Source organism: Canis aureus, chromosome 20 (assembly GCF_053574225.1).
Source record: "Canis aureus isolate CA01 chromosome 20, VMU_Caureus_v.1.0, whole genome shotgun sequence".
Taxonomy (NCBI): Eukaryota; Metazoa; Chordata; class Mammalia; order Carnivora; family Canidae; genus Canis; species Canis aureus.
This window is the reverse complement of record NC_135630.1, coordinates 55,902,371-55,919,418: the sequence shown is the minus strand read 5'-3', so window position 1 is coordinate 55,919,418 and position 17,048 is coordinate 55,902,371. Positions and strand designations below refer to the sequence as shown.

Genomic DNA, 17,048 nt, shown 5'->3' with positions numbered 1-17,048 from the left:
CTTTATTATTTCTTCCCTTTTGTTTATTTTGATTTATTTTGCTTTTCATCTTCTGTTTCTGAAGTGGTAGCTTAGATTACCTATTTGAGATTTTTCCTCTTTTCTAATGTAGGTATTTAGAACTCACAATTTCTCTCTCAGCTGTGTTCTACAAATTTTGACATATATTTTCATTTTCATTCAGTTCAATTATCTTTTTTTTCTCTTGAGTCTTCCTCTTTAACCCATGAGTTACTTAAAGGTGAGTTATTGGGATGCCTGGTTGGCTCAGTGGTTGAGTGTTTGCCTTCAACTCAGGATGTGATCCCGGGATCTGGGATTGAGTGCCTGCCTCATCAGGTTCCCTGCAGGGAGCCTGCATCTCCCTCTGCCTATGTCTCTGCCTCTCTCTCTCTGTGTCTCTCATGAATAAATAAATAAAATCTTTAAAAAAATAAATAAGGGTGAGTTATTTAATTTCCAGTATTTGGAGATTTTCCTTGTATTTCTGTTATTGATTTCTGGTTTGATTTCTTTGTGGTCAGAGAACTTACATTCCACTATTTCAATTTTTTCTTTTAAACATCCTTTTTTTTTTTCTTTTAAACATCTTGAGGTTTGTTTTATAGCCCAGAATGTGGTCTTTCTTGGTATATGTTCCCTGGAAACTGGAAAAGAATGAGTTCTGCTGTTGTTAGATGGATTACACTATAAATGTTGATTAAGTTGGTTGGTTTATGGTGTTATTGAATTCTTCTAGATCTTTATTTTCTGTCCAGTTGTTTGATCGATTGTTGAGAAATGGGAGTAGGAGTCTCCAACTGTAATGGTGGATTTGTCTATTCTCTTTTTTACTTCTGGCAGTTTTTGATTCACATATTTTTTAGTTCTCTTTTTTGGTGCAGACACATTTTGGATTGTTGTATCTTTTTGGTGGATTGACTCTTCTGTCATTCCATAATGTCTTCCTCTGTCTCTCGTAATTTTATTTGCTCTGAAGTCTATTTTATATGATATAACTACTTCTGATTTCCTTTGATTAATGCTTGCATGGTATATGTTTTTTTTATCCTTTGACTTTCAATTTTCCTATATAATTATATTTGAAACAAATGTCCTATAGACAGCATATTTTTTTGAACTCACTGCCAATTGAATAATTGTTTTATTAGGTCATCTATGTTTAATGTAATTATTGCTAAGTTAGGGTATGTTGAGTGTACTTTTTTTTTCTCTGTCTATTCTGTTTTCCTTTCTCTGTTGTCTTTTTCGTGGCTTCCTATGGGTTACTTAAACATTTCTTTAGAATTCTATTTTTATTTATTTATGTTTTGAGTACAACTTTTTTGTGGGATTTGTTTTTTGTTTTGTTTTTTAGTAGTTGCTGCAGTATTACATTACATTATATAACTTATTGTCCACTGGTGGCAACATTTCACTAGTTCAAATTAAGTATAGAGAACTTACCTCCACTTACGTCACTTTACACTCTACAGTTTAAAATGATTGTTCTAAATATTTCCAGTATGCCTAGTGCACTGAGAATGAAGAGAAGTGAGACATATGAGTTATAGGGAGGAGAAATTGAAGCTCAACTGTGGACAACCATGTGAATCAATGTTGGGATTTGGTGCTTTGTTGTAGCAATAGAAATCTTTGAAGAGTTTTAATGAGGATGTAGTTAATTATGCATTTTAAGTAGATTACTCTGGATATGAAATTTGCTTTCTAGGTATTTTGTTCCTTTGTCTTCTGTAATTTAATTTACAAAGTAGAAGTCTAAACCTAAGCTTAAATTTGTTCCTTTAAATGTAGTGTATGTTATTTTTTCCTAAATGTTTATGAGACATTTCTTGATTTTTGAAATGTAAACGTTTCCTAAGGGTATCTCTCTATATACGTGTCTTTCCTAGAACATGGTAACTTGTGCATGTATGGGTGTATGTGTGACTTTTTGAGGTCTAGAATTTTTTTTTTATATCTTTACTTATTGCTTCAATTCTACTTGTTCTGTTTTCTTTCTTGGGAACCTCTATAATTCTGAGACTTAGTTTCTATTTTTTATTTCCTATGGATACCATCATTCTCATTTATTACACACATCACAAACACACAGATACTTTGGCACATGCATATATATATGTTTACATATTTATATATAAGCATACACATATATGTATATGTGTCTATATGTGTATAGATATACAACCTACTTGTGTGTGTGTGTTTGTGTGTGTAGAGAGAGGATTGAGATTGAAAAAAAAAAGATTTTAATACTTCTACTTTCTTAGGAAAGTATTTTATTTAAATTAGGAAAGGTTCTGTCATAAGTGCTAGCTAAAGGCCACTTTAGTCTGAAGTTGCCATTCTGTTTTTTAAAACCTCCATCTGAAATTTAGAGTAAAGACATAGTCCACACAAAAGAGGTTTGGATTTTGTTTAGTGGTATTGAGAATATATTCCCAGGGACCATCCAGGATGAATAAAGAAACCGTGTGACTTCATTGTTTGCTGAATTGAGTTTTCATCCCATTTTATTCTAAAGACAGAATTGTCTTCATGGGGTATGAAGACCATTAATAAAACTTTTTGGGGGGATTCATCAAAGCGTTTTAGTCCTGAATCATTTTTCTGCATTAAGAAACAAAATCAGCAAAACTAAATACAAACATAGTATCTAAAAGGACAATTTCTGTAAATCTTTTTAGGAACTTATTTTGGCAGACAGAAAAGCTCTTCTGAAAGTCTAATCTGAATGGACTCTTTTAGAAGCCTATTTTTCTTTTCTCTCCAGGAAATGTAGAGAATAGGTTTTCTGTTTGTTTGGTTTTGTTTGTTGAAAAATGTCCAATTTCTCACTTGAGATAAGCTTCCTTAATCAATTTTGCGTCACTTTTGCATCAGGTATTTCTATACATAAATTTTTTTTTTGGTTTATCAGGTCTCCCAATTAGTGTCTTTTAACAGTTCTTCTTTTTGTATGTAGATAACATGTAAAAGTCTTTAAACAGATTATTTATAACTGTAAAATTTTGCTTTCAGCACCTGGTATATTATTTTTACTGTATCTTATGCTTAGTTTGAGAGAAGTATAATGTCCTGATAAAGAACATGTAAGTCCTGAGGTCTAATTTGGAATCTCAATTCTATTCCTTCCTAGCATGGCCTTGCACAAATGACAATATTTCTGTGGTTTAGGTTTCCCTTATGAAAAAAAATAAAGGCCTCATTTCATATAAAGAGCTAATGTATTTGATCACATAAAAGAATCTCTATTGTGGGGGGATCCCTGGGTGGCTCAGCGGTTTGGCGCCTGCCTTTGGCCCAGGGCACAATCCTGGAGTCCTGGGATCCAGTCCCATGTCGGGCTCCCAGCATGGAGTCTGCTTCTCCCTCCTCCTGTGTCTCTGTCTCTCTCTCTATCATGAATAAATAAATTTAAAATAAAAAAGAGTCTCTATTGTGTTATATGTATATTAGTTGTTACTGTTACTTTTTATGTAATCATCAATACTATACAAGGTCTGTCTTTTCAAATTGATACGACAATACCCCCTACAGAAAATAATTAAGTTCTTGATAAATATCATCTCAGGAACAAAGTGAAAACTACCTAAAATATGAAGATTATTGTTAAAAGAGATCAATTCCATCATTACTTTAAAAATATTGGTTAGCTTATTTTGAATTTATTTCATTTCCAAATACTCTTTAGAAATCTTATATTCAGTGTAAAGTTATCTTGAGTGATCTCTATTAAGGAAGATGACAAACTTCTTGTAAAAGTTTAACCCCCGGTATTCTCAGAAATTAATCTTGCACTTCAATTAATTCCATTTGGTTTTTTGTTTGTTTTGGTTTTCTAGTTTGGCTTCTGAAGCTATTAATATCCCATCCAGTACCCATTTATTCGGAGAAAATACCAACAAGTGGAATATATCACCCTGAATCTTGTAGCTGTTTTCATTGTAATTCAAGATACTGTTTAAAACTCCCTTGCATAGAAACTATTATATGGGCAAATTGAATTGAAATAAAATAACAAAATTAAAAGCTGAAAAAAAAAAGAAACTGAAAATGTTCGTGTTGCAGATTACTTTTGGACAATGATGCTTAGGAAGATTATTCTGCAAGAACCAGAATATATGGCACTTGGAAGAAATTCAATGTTGTAACCAGTTGAAAGAAAGAACACCCAATCCCATGTGCTAACAAAGTAGAGATTCGTTTCCAAACTTTGTACTACGCAAAGGATACTTTTCTTGTGTGCTGAGAAGTTGTCTCTGGGACCGTCACACTTGGAATTCCAGCAGATTACCCTATCATCAAGTCATCAGTATGCTGCTATTTGAATAAACACAGCTGTTGTTTTCCAAGAAATATGGCTAGGAGCAGCAAGGAAAAAAAGGGCAATTAGTGTTATTGAAATGGAGGGGTACTCAGGATGGCATATATGTATTTATGAGAGTGTTCGTTTCCGAATAGTCTATTTACCATGCTGTGACTTAACAGTGGGGGAGTAATGATCCCCTCTCCAAATCCTTGGTACTTTACTGCTTTTTGCTATTTGCCTAATATTAATGATGAATATTTTTCATAATTAAGTAAATACATACTTTAATTCTTATGACCTTGTGCTACCTTCTATCTAAAACATCTTAAAATTTTCATGGCAATTTGTTCTAAGGATTCATATATATAAGAATAGATACATAAGATAACATATTTTTAAAATTCCCCTGATGATTTTTCATTAGTTTCCCTGCCTTTGGAATACCTGGAGAGGGAAGACGTCATATGCCAATGCTGGGAGCAAGGCTGGTTTTTTTGTGGGTCAAGAGAGCCTTCAGCACGTTGTAATAAAAAAGCAGTAGGCCAGAAAGATGAGGCCATAAACAGCAAGAAGACTCTCTGCCCCGCATCTCAGCTTCTTTACCTGCAAACTGTCAAGACTGGTTGATGTGATCTTTCAGGTCCCTTCAAATTCCCTGATGCTTTTAATATGGTTCATTATTATTCAGGTATGATATTCAAAACTGGGGAACACACTTAGTACAGAGACCCATTAGAACTGGTAGTTGTCATTTTTGTAAATTTAACTAACAAAGATGCAAACATTCTGTTTTTGCACTTTAGTAAAAATGAAGACAAGAGTGGGGTGATTAATTGAGATGTTCTCAGTGCACCATTCATTTACAAGTGTTTGTTTTGAACTAGCATTGTCTTAGGTCTTTAGTCTATGGATTAGAGTGCTGGTTCATTAAGATGGGCACATGATGTGATGAGCACTGGGTGTTAAATGCAACTGATAAATTATTGGAAACTGCATCTGAAACTAATGATGTACTATATATTGGCAAATTGAATTTAAAGAAAAAATTTTTTAAAAAAAGAATGCTGGGTCAGTTCAGGAGTACCTGTTTGGCAGGTGGGAAGGAGAAGAAGAAGACTGGAGGATGTCAAGGTTTTGTTTCTGTGATAAGACTGCCAGGAATGAGGAAATAAAGCAAGAGAAACAATGCCTCTTTCCTGAGAGGGTCAGGAAATTTTTAAAATCCTGAAAGAAGTATGGAAGACACTAGCACCCACCTGCTTGGTGGCTGTGGCTGCTTGATGTCACATCCAGTAACCAATTTATATATCTTCTACTTTTATTTCTTCTCAGTAGAGAGCTGACCTCTGACTTAAAAGTCCTCATATGTTTAAATCTAATGAAATGGAAAAATTTAAAGAAACTCCACAGATGAAATGACACACACTGAAGGTGTGGATATGCTGTTTCGAGTGTTTTTTGAGTGAATGTGAAAGAAAACTTCATAGACCCCCATTCAGAAATCAAGAAAAGCCTTCAAACAAGAATGACAAAGCAGCATGAGTAATTTTGGGGTCCATGCAGGGACGAGGATGACAGGGCATTAGTTCCATAGTCAGAACAGCAACCATCTATGCAATGTCTGAGGTCTGACTCTGTGACCTTGGGCCCAGCCACAAAATACTGTCACCCAAACCCAACCGGTCCTCATTAATAGTAACAACACGCAGTAGTTCAGTGCTTTATACTTCAGAGCTCTTTTGCATTTATTATCTCATCTCTGATCCATTTTTAGGATGGTGTTAGCCTTACCTCATGCCCTAGCATTTCATCATTCCTTTGCAGACATTATGGCTTTTAGTTGATAGGTCTGGTTTTTCTACTCAAACTTTGGGCAACCTGTTGAGGAGATGAAAGTGACATTTTGATTAGTAGTTTAACCAAATGACAAAGTTAAACTGAAATAGAAGGTTTCTAATGGGGTCAAATAATAAGTTTTAAGGGAAGAAATTAAGGAAGGCTTATACAGTGGTGGTATCTCTCACTGTGACTCTATGTCAGGCAAACCATTTCCTACTCATTTTTCTCATTTGATTCTTGTGGAAAGCCCCCGAAGTGGGAGTTTATTATTAACCCCAATGTACAGATGAGGAAACAGACACTTGGGCAGTTTAAATGGCTTACAGAAGCCACAGGGCCAATGAGTGGGGATAGTAACTAGTTCTATAAGCCATTGCCTCATTAGTCAGTGCTCTTTCTACCACACCCTAGCGCCTCCCTGTGCGTAAGGGAACTTTTCAAGTTGGGGTTTTGTTTTTTGGCATATATCACTTTCCCTCCCACAATTAACACTAGAAGCACAGGAAACCAATTCTGAATAATGTTGACAGTGCAAGGTTTACCGCATGCTCTGCATTATCAGGCCAGTATAGCTTATCCAAGAACTAGAGGAAAATCAGAGAAAGAGTAGATGTCAAAGGAGAGCTGGAGCTAAAGCTGCAAAGTCTTCACTATGTCACTGGGTCTCTTTTTTTATAAAGAGGAGAGAATTTCCATTTCTTTGGTATGTTGAGATCCAATGTACTCTTTGAATCCTCAGACAGAAGGCTCGATGCTTAACTGTCAATTAAAATTGTTAAGGCGTAATACAAATTGATGTGATATTAGGGCTAAGATCTTGATGTTCAGGATTATGCGAAACACGCTGAAATGTGTCCACTCAAAAGCCATTACCTGTTGCTCCTCTGGGTATAAGCTCCATAGGTTTTTAATTTAAAAGATGATTGAATGATCAAAGTAAGAAGGCTGGAGAATGAAAAAGTCTGTTAGGCAGTTTTCTATATTTGGTGCCTATAGAAGCTATGAAGGCTCGTGTCCCACTCTGAAAGAGAGGGAAGGGAGAAGTAGGAGGTCAGGGCCCACTTGGACATAAATGACAAGGCAGTGCCAGAGTCGCTTAAATACAAAAGTAATATAATATGGGAATGGGTGTAAAGATCTATTGCTGCAACCTAAACCCAGGACATCTTCTAGGGGCCCCAGCGTCTATGGTTGCTCTGTCACTCTGAGTCATTAATAATAATAGATGAAAGGTTCCCTATAAAAGCCAGGTCTTAGGAAAATGCTACTCCTTTTCTTCCCAAGATTGGATAGGTTTGTGAGGGATCCTTTTGGCAGAGAATTGGGCAGAAACTAGGCCCAAGGTCTGTGCAGAGTAGGCATATTACCAAGGTAGCCATTTACCGTATAACTTGAACTCTTCTTTTAGCAATTGGAGTTTTCGTGTCAGCTCACACATCTACCAAATATTTTCAATCTTGCAATGAGTCCCCTTATTAAAGAGGATAATTAGTGGTTCAAATCCATAATCTTGTAGAACAAGCTGAAAAGTCATGACTGGAAAGGTGACCAGCGAGGTTGGGTTAGTAAATTAGTCAGGATTCTTTGTGACCAGCTAATAGAAACCAACACTGGAATATTGAAGAATTGAAGAATATATGAAGATACAGGAGAGTCTTACCCTAAATCTGAAAATCAGCTGGGCCTCAGTGGTAGTAACGGAGGACTTTGGGAAGCCAATAGTATTCCCTTTTTTTGGATATCTTCTAGATATTTTCTGTTCTTCCTACAGATATTCTTTGCTATTCAGTCTATGCCATAGAAATATGTTGTTATGCTGTTCTCACCTCCTAAGCTTACATGTCATAAATCCAATAAAGCAAGACATTATCATTTCTGATATGTTTTCCAGGAAAGAATATGATTGACTTGGTTTTAATCACGTGTCCACTTCTGTTTGGTTCAAACATGACTGCTGAGGATTAATTTCCTGACCCTGTGAAGGGATAGGAAGTTCCTGGAGAAGCGGGAGTCATGATGAGCTGAGAACATGCCATAAAATATGTCTAGTATGGGTAGAGCTGTAAGAGATGACACCAATGATTAGAAATAGGAAACTAGAACCAAATAGAAACAAGGGGAGAGCTAATTTGGAGAGTATGGGATTGCCTTGAATATTGCACTCATGCTCCTCCTGATGGTTGGTGAGCTTGTCCCAGTCATAAACCTGGAAGGACAGGAGGCAAGTATAGGAGTTAGGAGGAAATGGGTTCATAGCAAGATTGAAAATATTTGGTAGGTGTGTGACACAAAAGCTCCAACTGCTGAGAGGAGAGTTTGAATTGTGTGGTAAATAGCCTACAATCAAAGAAATTTCTGCAAATGGGGATGTAGAGAAAGTAATGCGAGAGAACGGGTAAATGGCACATTCAACGAGGATGACTCACCAATGAAGGTAGCATTGTTACTGCTCCATGTTTGTTTCCACCTTAGTTTCTTCCCACATTCTTGAAAAGGTACAGTGTGCTACAGGACCTGGGATAAAACAACAGGATGCTAGGACCAGAAGCATGGAGGCCACCACTTGGCTACTGATCCTTTAGAATTTGAGTCTTGGCCTGTGTCTGGAGTTAGTGAAATTGAGTCTGGACGGAATATTTAGACCCCAGCCAGGAGGCCCAGGTCTTGTCTGAGGGATTCACACATTACTCTAAGGCTGGAGAACCTTTTCTAGTCCTCACTGGCAGGCTGGCTGACCTTGTTGGTACACTCAGTGTTGGCTCAGGAACAGGTGAGGGCACGAGTGACCAGGCGGGAGGTGTAGGTGAGCAATATATGAACTTTCGGCAGTAATGCCATTATTGGCATTTGAGTGAACTGTTAGTGGCCTTTATTATCCCCAACCCCAAATACTTCCTTTCATAAGTTTTTCAGTTTTCCTCCCTTTGATTCTATTCTTCTCTTCCATTGTTATAAATCAATAACATTTGAACTGCACTATCAAAATAGAGTATTTTCAGAAAATGCATGAAGCCTTTTATAGCACAATAGTTCTTTCTCTAAAGCAAATAATTACTTCTTAATTGTTCTGTAAGATTATAGTTTATTGCATATATTTTTAAGGCAGGCAACACCTGCAAAGTGATCATCTTATTGCCATTTTTTTCATCAGGCAGCACGTCTATAGGACAATTCCAATTAAATTTTTAAAAGATTCAGTAATGGAAACAGGGTGAGGAAAATGGGGGGTATATATTACACAAGGCAAAATTGTTTTGAAACATTTTATGTGGCCTCCCTCGGGTTTCAGTGGCTTTTAAAAAGATGGCTCCACACCTTGATTTACTATCCATTCGAAAGTTTAAATTCAAGGTTGTTTTTATAATGATGCCTCCATTTCGAAGTGTTCTTATTACGAGATGAGAGCACCCAAACAGAGAGGTGAACGTTTAAAGTATAGAGCATATAATGAAGCTGCACTAATATGAAGCAATTGCTCTGCATTAGACTCCAGAGAGTTGAATTATACAATTCATATCTAAGAGTAAGATGAGCTCCATATTAAGCATGTTTCTCTGTCTCTGAAACCAGGCAGGAAAACTTATAAATGCATCTCAACTATCTTCCTGAAAGAGCATTATTACTGGTCTGCAGCTACAGAGCACTCTGTTCTCTCTTGAATGTCCCTGATTATTAATTCTCAAGCAGTTGAAAGGAGGCTTTGAATTGGAACCTATCCCGTGTTGCCCTTTATGTGGTGCGACTCTCAGAGGCCTCTGCCTCCCACACTTCAGCAAAGACTCACTTAAACTTGATACACTCATGTTATACACTTTTCTTCTTTTTAACAGCAGTGCCTGGAGCTGGCTGGAGGTGGGACAAGATTCTGGGTAATAGACCTGATTACAAAGGCTTTTGGAAGAGTGTTGAGGGGAGGTTAGATTTGGTGGAAGGGAAAATCTTTCAGAATGTGGTATGGCCCAATATTTGTTCTGGAGACAATCCTGTCCATAAGAGGTGCTTCTACTTCATCCACAGTTCAAAAGGATTGAATATTCATATAAAACTTTAAATTGAAAATCCGGGCACAGCCTGAAGTTTGCAGAAGTAAAATCATCATAGTTTCTTTCCTCTACCATTACTGTTTTGTTTTTTTTTTTAAGATTTTATTTATTTTTCATGAGACACAGAGAGAGAGGCAGAGACATGGCAGAGAGAGAAGCAGGCTCCCTGCGGGGAGCCTGATACGGGACTCCATCCCAGGACCCTGGGATCCTGACCTGAGCTGAAGGCAGGTGCTCAACCACTGAGCCACCCAGACGTCCCCCATTACTGCTTTCTAATAATTTAGGAGCCCGTGGAAAACCTGTAATCCTTTTGTGAAAATAGAAGACACTGAAGTGGTAATTATTGGCTCATCCTAGGTACATATTTAATGGCTGGAGCTTTTTTGTTTTTTAACTTTTAGCCAGTTTCATGTGAGGCCCCAGAGTGAACTCTTAGCTTATTTGGTGATAATATTTGGATACCCTCTTGGCTGTGTTTATTAACTATAAAGGTCAGAACTTTCAGCCTTGGGGCAGCAAGCAGAGCTAAACAAAGTTGATGGGATTTCTGAATGACATTGGTAAGTACCAAGAGTTGTCAGGCAAATGGAAAGAAAAAGTTATTGAGACTATTATAGACGGAAAGAAAGGAGAGAAGAGCAGAGACGGGAGAAAGGAGTAAGTGGTAGGGATGGTGGATACCCTAATTGTTTGTGGTGCTATGCCTGAGCAGCTTCCCACGAGCTTAACCAAAGTGCTTATAGGTTTGTGTCTTGTTTTATTTATTTATTTATTTATTTATTTATTTATTTATTTATTTATTTATTTATTTTTATTTTGATGTGTTCGGTGATTTCATATTGGTCACTTGTAATTGGCTCAATGAGAGTATTTACACCACAGAAATGGGCAAACACTATAAATCATTGCTCCTCCCCCCCACCCCCACCCTCACCCTGAGAGCTTGTTGTCCACCAGCACAGTACTGGCCTTATATGTTTCCTTGTGACACAAGAGGCCTAAACTGCCATGTGTCACAGCAGGAGAGAACTTGGGAGAGGCTGAATTAGGAGGGCAGGGGCCAGTTCCAGGATCAGAAATAAACGGGAGTTAACATTTCCACAGCTTCCAGAAATAAGAAGCAGGTTAAGATCATGGAGAGAAAAGGTCAAACAGGTGATAAAGGTGTATTTCCAAGGATTTTGCAGATACCACAAGCAGGACCTTATTTTACCTTATTAACAGCACAGCAAGCTGTGGTTGAGAGAAGTTAAATCCATATAGCACACAGGCAAGAACCATTTAGAATCTGTCTTATCCTAAAATCCTGATTCCTAATGCCCACACTGTAGAGCTCCTCTGTAGCCCCGACTCAGGCCTCAGTATCTTTTTGCTGCTCCACAGAACCTCGGCGTCCAGTAAGGCAGGTGGTGCTCATCTGCGTTGTAACCTATGTGAATGAGGCCTCCTCTAAGCAACATGAGTCTACACACCCTGTACAGCTGTACACAGCAGGCCTGCCTGTGGGCATCTCCTAACTCTACAAAGGTGAGGGGTGGCCTTAGCCTAAGCATCACCTGCTCTACTTGATAGCAAAAACCAGTTTACCCTCCTCTTCTGGATTTGTAGCCTTTGTTTCTACCATTTATTCATTCATTTGTTCATTCAGCAAACTATTGTTAAGGACCTGTGTGTACTGTGATAGTGAAAATACAACAGGGGCACTTGGGTGGTTCAGTCAGTAAGCCTCAGACTCTTGATTTTGGCTCAGGTCATGATCTCAGAGTCGTGAGATCCAGCATCACGTAGGACTCTGCATTGGATGTGGCAGCTGCTTAAGATTCTCTCTCTCTCTCTCCCTTTTCCTCCACCATACCCCCTCCCTCTGCTGGCACACACATGCACACACACTCTCTCTATCTAAATAAAAAAAAAAAAAAAAGGAAAGAAAGGGAAATACAACAGAGTAGCCTGGAGAATATTGGGGTGAGAAAGCACCATGCAACTAATTTAGAAGCTGCAGGGGAGCAGAGGTGAAGATGTCCATCTGAGGACTATGGGCGTGGGGGGTACACTTTCTATACCATCATGGAGATTCTATCCTTTTAAGTATTTCTCTTTAAACAAAAATCTTAATCTGGCAATTTTTTTTTTTTCCTTCACATTTCCCTGGCCCTTATCTAGGAAATATCCTGAAAACCTTATTGTGGACCTTAGTGAGATGTTCTCCCTTCAGAAATCCTGACACTTTCTCTGCTCCTGTCCCGGAGGTGAAACTATCTTCGATAAAGTAACGTTATATGGTATTTGGTTAGTTCAAACAGCGTAATTTAATTCTGTCTATTGAAGTGCTCACCAGATATTCTAAGGAGGAATTAGAGTTAGGAATGTGTGGGTAGGGAAGCCATACATGCTTTAAGACAGTTTAAGTCCAAGGCTCTCAAAATGTGGTCCCTGGACAAATATCAGTTATCACTTGGGAGTTTATTTAAAAATTCACATTTTTGAGCCCCAGCCCAGACCTACCAAATCAGAAACTCTGGGAGTGGGCCTCATTGTCTGTGTTTTGACGAGCCCTCCAGGTAATTCTGATATTAAAGTATGAGACTCACCAGTTTAAGTAATATCAACAAGTGAAACAAATAACAGTTGAACAACAAAGCGAATTCAAAGCACAGCAACACAGAATTATGTAATTAACTCACTATGGTCAGACCAGCACTAGTTTGGATTCTTGGGTATATTTTTCTTTTCTTGCTGAGTTCTTAAAAACCAGAAGTGCTTGAGTGTCCTCACTACTTTTGCAAATAACCATTAGATGGATTTATAAAAAGATTGATTGTACACTTTCATTTCCTCAAGCGGTCATTTATTCATTAAGATAATACTCATTCTCTGGGCAGCAAAAGACTTGAAGGCATACACAGCTGAAGGAAATGAAAAGGCGACAAGGCTAAGAGAACAAAGATGAGGATTGCCACGGTCCAGGGCTCCAGAGGATGGCTGTGGAGAAAGGGTTTTATATGCTCTTGCTTCTATTGGATCCTTCAGGAAATGAAAGTGTTCTGTGTCCTTTCGTTTACACCTCAAGAAACAGGGAATAATGATTTTCTTTTGTGGAGGATCTTAAATTTAAGCAGATGACAAATTAGCCTTGAGTATACACATAAAAATCAAAGTCCACAAATTTAGTTATTGCTTCCCCTGTGGAGTTGATCTTCTTTCATGATATTTGCCTCGCTGGTATAGAGGGTTAAAGGTTACACCTACTCTTGAGTTCCTTCGGTGTACCAGGAATAGCAATACACAAAGTTTTCATTTATTCATCAAGAGATATTTACTAGGCTCATCATGTTATCAAACTAAGATGCTGTAAAAGATACAGGGTAGAGGGCAGCATGAACCCTACCTTCAGGGCGCTCAGAGTCTACCAGGAGGCAACTGCCGTTGCACAAGTACGCATAATAAAAGTTAAAAGTGAGTTTTCCAGAAGACGGTCAAAATAAAGGGCAATGAAAGGTCAGAAGAGAAGTGTTCCTTCTAGCTTTGGTCAGATTTGGTCTACAATGGCATCAAATCCTTATTCATTAGATTCTTGTCCTCTTTTTTACTGTCACTGGCAAAGCAAATTGCTGCAAAAATAATCCTCCTCCATCGGAGATCTTACAAACAGACCCTAATTGCCCCTGCCAGATTACCCAGAATTTAGCTCTGAAAAGAATGGCCAAAGAGGTCAAAGAGGAAAACAAGAGATTTTGAAGAATTTGGTCTTTAAGGGCACGGGTGTGTACGGTGCCAAAGCCTGGGGGTACGCAGCTGAGGTCAATCAGTATTAATTGCTAACACCTAGAGGTAATTAGCAGTAATTACCCAAAGGAGCAAGGGGAGCAGCTAAACTGATTTAAAAGCAGCATTTCCAAAAGCTCCTACCACACCAGGAACCTAATAGTTTCTAGGTAAGAGATAATAAATGAGTTTTCTACAGCAATTTACTTAGACAGTGTTGAAATTGTACTACAAAAGACACCTGAGGGAAGCTTATGTATAGTTTATTAAAACTTCCAGTCCCTTCCATCCAGAGGCGGGGTTTTTATTTGCCAATCCCTTGAATTGGAGCTGGTCTTATTACTTGATTTAACCAATAGAATGCAGGGTAAGTGAGATTAGGCTACTATGCTCTAGGTTTTAAGAGACCTTGTAGCTTCCACCTTCACCTTCTAGGAACGCTGCTCTGAGTTCATCCTGTGAGGAAGCTAACTAGTGGACAAGGAGCAGCGCTGTAGAAGAGATCCAGGAATCCCAGCCGACTGCACCAACTCCAGACTTTGAGTGTATCTTGGATATTTCAGGTAATGATGTACCTTGCGTATTAGACTCTCGGGTTTTTTTAAACACCACCTTTCTCTCCTCTATAACAGAATTACTTTCAATAGAAATGAATAAATTATAATTTTATTGATAGTAGTTTTAAAACAAGCAATTGGAAATTAAAACTATGCATATCAAATCCAAAGATAATCAAATAGAGCAAAATATTTTGTGTATGGATTAAAAATTGTGTCTCCCAAACAAAAATATTATACCTGACACTTCTTACTTTGCCTCACCTTCAACAAACTTGTGTATAAATAAAATCTCCAAGAGGTCAGTGGACAATGATTGTAAAAAACAAGGAAACAGAACTTGATATCACTGTTAATTTCAAACCTTAAAAGAGTATGCAGTACACAGGGTTGGAGAATACAAACTGCATACAAGGAAGCCTTGAAAAATAATTCCTAAATCATGAACTTATTCTTAAACATGTGTAGATGACACTGTGTAAGTTGAGGCACCAGTTGTAGTGAATTCTCCAAATTAACTTCCCAGTAGAATGCAATGTTTATTAAAGGATAAGTAATAAAATAGACTAATTTGAATCTTGTGTGCATATTATTAAAACTCAAACACTCCAGCATTGTTCAGAAATTCGAACGGCGTTTTAAATTGTCCTTTCAAAATTCATGTGTTAAAACCTAATCTCCAAGGCGATGGTATTAGGAAGTGGGGCCTTTGGGAGATGACTAGGTCATGAAGCCAGAGCCCTCATTAGTGATATTAGTGGTCTTCTAAAAGAGCCCTGAGAGCTCCCTTATCCCTTCTGCCACAGGGGGACACAGCAAAAGCATGGCCATCTATGAACCAGGAAGCAGGTTCTCACCAGGAGCTGACCATACTGGTGCCCTGGTTTCCAGAGTTCTAGCCTCCAAACTGTGAACAATTTCTCTTGCTTATAACTTACTTGGTCTGTGGTAGTTTGTTACAGCAGCTGGAAAAGACTTCGATGACCTGGAGAGGAGTAGTTTATCACTGACACTGTTCAGAAATATTGGCACATAGTGATGATCAAAAGTAGGCTGACTTTTAGTAATTTTTATTGTTCCAAAATTCCGCAGTGAACCTTATTGCCTCTACCATGGGTGGACTGCTTCTAGACAGTTCAGTTCCCACCTGACTGCAACACCATGGATGACTGAGCTAAGAGTGGCATAACTGCTCAATCCAAAGAACTGTCAGAGATAATAGATGGTTATTGTACGCTACCAAGTTTTGAGGCAATTACGTAGCCATAGATAACTAGTAGAAGAATAATCACTTAGAGCAATTGGCCTAGGTTTTTCTTCCTGAAGCCAGAAACAATTCTAGGGGCTCTAACTGTATACTGGTCTCCATCTTTTAAGTTGAAGGTTAAGACTTAGAGAATATATGTATATATTATGGTTTATTGAAAAAGGTGAATTATCTTAAGATAGGAGAGGTGGTTTATTTTTTTATTTTTTTAATTTTTTAAAATAAATTTATTTTTTATTGGTGTTCAATTTACCAACATACAGAATAACACCCAGTGCTCATCCCGTCAAGTGCCCCCCTCAGTGCCCGTCACCCATTCACCCCCACCCCCCGCCCTCCTCCCCTTCCACCACCCCTAGTTCGTTTCCCAGAGTTAGGAGTCTTTATGTTCTGTCTCCCTTTCTGATATTTCCCACACATTTCTTCTCCCTTCCCTTATATTCTGTTTCACTATTATTTATATTCCCCAAATGAATGAGAACCTACAATGTTTGTCCTTCTCCGATTGACTTACTTCACTCAGCATAATACCCTCCAGTTCCATCCACGTTGAAGCAAATGGTGGGTATTTGTCGTTTCTAATGGCTGAGTAATATTCCATTGTATACATAAACCACATCTTCTTTATCCACTCATCTTTCGATGGACACCGAGGCTCCTTCCACAGTTTGGCTATTGTGGACATTGCTGCTAGAAACATCGGGGTGCAGGTGTCCCGGCGTTTCATTGCATCTGAATCTTTGGGGTAAATCCCCAGCAGTGCAATTGCTGGGTCGTAGGGCAGGTCTATTTTTAACTCTTTGAGGAACCTCCACACAGTTTTCCAGAGTGGCTGCACCAGTTCACATTCCCACCAACAGTGTAAGAGGGGTCCCTTTTCTCCGCATCCTCAGGAGAGGTGGTTTAAAAGGGAAACAAGGAGAGAAAGAGGATGTTGGTAAGTGGGAGAAGGTTTAAAAAAAAAAAAAAACCCACCAAAAAACAGAAACAGTGTATAACCTCCTGAGGATGAATCCTTTGTAGCATCCCGAGCATGAAACCAGACTTTCTGGCTTGGGATCTGAATATTCCTGAAACAATGAGAACTGTCCTTAGTAATAGACATAAAACTTTGTCCTCTAGTCCAGGAGGAATAGCACATTGTGGGGATTGATAGTTTTCTGGTGTGAAGCTTTAACATAGCTTTTACTTAACTGGTCAATAATTTTATGGAGAAATACCTAAGACAAGGGAAAAATCTGGCATAAATAAAGTCCACTAAT

At 38.2% G+C, this 17,048-nt stretch overlaps 1 long non-coding RNA gene across 1 annotated transcript in view; it reads left to right on the top strand.

The window, feature by feature from the left end:
• The window catches only part of LOC144291830 (uncharacterized), a 175,622-nt gene that overhangs the window by 30,834 nt on the left and 127,740 nt on the right, over nucleotides 1–17,048 (top strand). The window contains exons 3-4 of the long non-coding RNA XR_013359402.1: nucleotides 12,361–12,446; nucleotides 14,398–14,525. This is a non-coding gene — a long non-coding RNA (uncharacterized LOC144291830). The remainder of the gene's footprint in view (nucleotides 1–12,360; nucleotides 12,447–14,397; nucleotides 14,526–17,048) is intronic.